The following is a 2,500-nucleotide window of genomic DNA, read 5'->3' as shown; positions in this document are numbered from 1 at the left end:
GGCGGACGTCCTCTATTTGAGTGTCGCTCGAGCCGTCGCTGGGGAAGAATTCTCCGGGGGCAATGAGGAGCTAACCGTATACCATCTCGCCGCAGAATGGCACTATTCTCCTTAGGCGCTGTCCTAAAGCTCATGAAGCCCCAACCAGGGGAGCTGCAAAGCCATGTCCCTGTGATGCAATGGGCGGTGGGGGCCCAAATTTGAGGGATCGATGGCATCTCCGATAATCCATTAGCCTTGTGGATGGTTTTGCCTTTGTGAAAGGGAGAGCGACGCCAAGGACTGTGCTAGAGCCTTCCACAGCTTAAAGTGAAACTCATTCCCCCATCAGATGTTATGTGTTCCGGGAGACCGAAGCGATCCCGGAGCCGAGGAGTGCCTGGGTGCAGGATTGGTGGTTGCTCGTAGCCTCGGGCCAGGGGGTTTGAGCAGTTGATGATAGTAAGATAACTCTTGCCTCTGACGGTGGGAGAGTCGACGACGTCCACAAGGATATGGCCAAAACATCGCATGGGCTGGGGGAGGTCGGGGGACTAAGCATTCCCTACCTGGAAAGGGGCCTGTGATCTGTAAAATGATGTAGGACTACCTTCGAGCTGTGGCGGAAGTGTGGCACGGCCAGATATACTGCCAGGAGCTCTCTGTCAAAGTGCTGTACATCCTCCCAGGTGGCCAGAGCTTCCGGCTGAAGAATACCAGGGACTGTCGTCTGCCATGCACTTCTTGCCAGAAAGGTTTCCCTACGCAACTTTGTTGGCGTCTGTGGTGAGGCAGAGCTGGGCGTTCGAGGCGGACCATGCAAAGATAGTAGCCGATGAGGGTACTTGGCAGCTGTGAAAGCTCTCTTGCTCGTGGGACCATGCACGTAATCTCCTTTTCCGGCGACGGCCTCCTGAAGAGGGGCGAGAATGTGGCAGCCCCGGGGATAAATTGGTGAGGAAAGTTTATCATCCCAAGGACTGCTGGACTCCCCGATGGATGTTGGGGTAGGGAAGTGGAGTACAGCATCAACCTTATTGACCTGGGGCCCGGATCCCTTGGCTATGAATCTTATACCCCAGGAAATCAAGCTGCTGCGCCAAAAAGGGGCATTCTCTGGGCTGACTACTGGCCATTCTCTTCCAAAGGTGAAGGACTGTGCGGACATGCTGCTGGTGTTCCTGGTGGTTCCATGAAAAATGAGGATGTCATCACGTAGACAAGCGAAATGGGAGCTCTCCCAAAAATCTGGTCCATCTCCTCTGGAAAGTGGCACTGTGTTCCGAGTAGGGGAAAGAGGGTAACTTCCTAATCTGGCAAGGATAGCTGTCTGGGGATGTCATTAGAGAACAGGCACCTGGAAGTACCCCTTAAGGATATCCAGTTTCGAGAATATGTGGGGTTGCCTATGCTGGCGTCAAATCAGTGATTTTTGGGGCATGGGGTAATGGTCCAGCTCGGTGATGAAGTTGAGTCGCCATTTAATTGCCGCAGGACTTCCAGGCCATGTGGAGAGGAGATGCCCATGGATTGTAGCCTTGGAGCAGATGCCCCTGCGCTCCTTTTCTGTGAAGCAAATTGGCAGTATGGAGATCTCAGGCCTCAGGCGACAGAAACGAGAATGGACTGGGGGTCCTGTTGTCTTATGTGGTGGATACACTCCGTGTTTCACTGCTACTCCAGGGTTGGTGGATGGAGCTCTGGCTTGAAGACTGAGGGGAAATCACTGAGCATGTCCCTGTAGGTATCTCCGGTGAGGCGGCACATGTTGATGTCCCGGAGGACTGGAATAGATACTTTGTTTACCGGAAGCAGTGTGAAAGTTCCCTATTGATAAGCATGTCCCTGAGGCACCACTGGGGGCACATACTGATGTCAGGGGGGACCTGGAATAAAGACTGTCTTGATGGAAGCGGAATGAGTCTCCATGTTGATGAGCCAAACCTATCTCATATTAACCAGCAGGTTGTGAAAATCAGTGCGGGAAAAGTGGACTGGGCCCTCAGTGTTCAGAAAACTCCCTGAGTACGTGCACCCCCGAGGGGGTTTGGCGATGTCTCTGGAACCCTAGGATTTGGAAGCAACAAGCCCCAGTGGTCGTTGTCGGTAGTCGTCTGTCAGACTGCGTTGCTGGGAATATGGAGAGGAAGGCTCCCGGTTTTCGACGAGAAAATCCTTCCAGATCTCTCGTCTTGGATGTGGAAACCAGTGTGGGGGCCATCGACGTGTTGGGTGTGGCCTTGTTGCTTACTGGCCACCTTTTGCGTTTTTTTTGGGTGACTCCGAGGCCTCCACCTCCAACTGTCAAGACAATTATAGGCTGCGCTGCCAAAACTGCTTGTGGAGTATGGTCTCAAAGGTTTTGTTGGGGATATTTGGGGTTTTTTGCTCTCCAAAAAGGGGAAAGTTTAAAACCCTTCAACATTGCTGTAACAAAGGGGGAAAAATGTGGAAAAAATTTTTGGGCAAGATGGCCACGAAGGGTCTGCTTTTGGGGGTGCCTTCTATTTTTAAGGAATTT

Source organism: Penaeus monodon, chromosome 1, assembly GCF_015228065.2.
Source record: "Penaeus monodon isolate SGIC_2016 chromosome 1, NSTDA_Pmon_1, whole genome shotgun sequence".
Taxonomy (NCBI): domain Eukaryota; kingdom Metazoa; phylum Arthropoda; class Malacostraca; order Decapoda; family Penaeidae; genus Penaeus; species Penaeus monodon.
The sequence above is the reverse complement of the archived record's forward strand: the minus strand, read 5'-3'. Positions refer to the sequence as shown.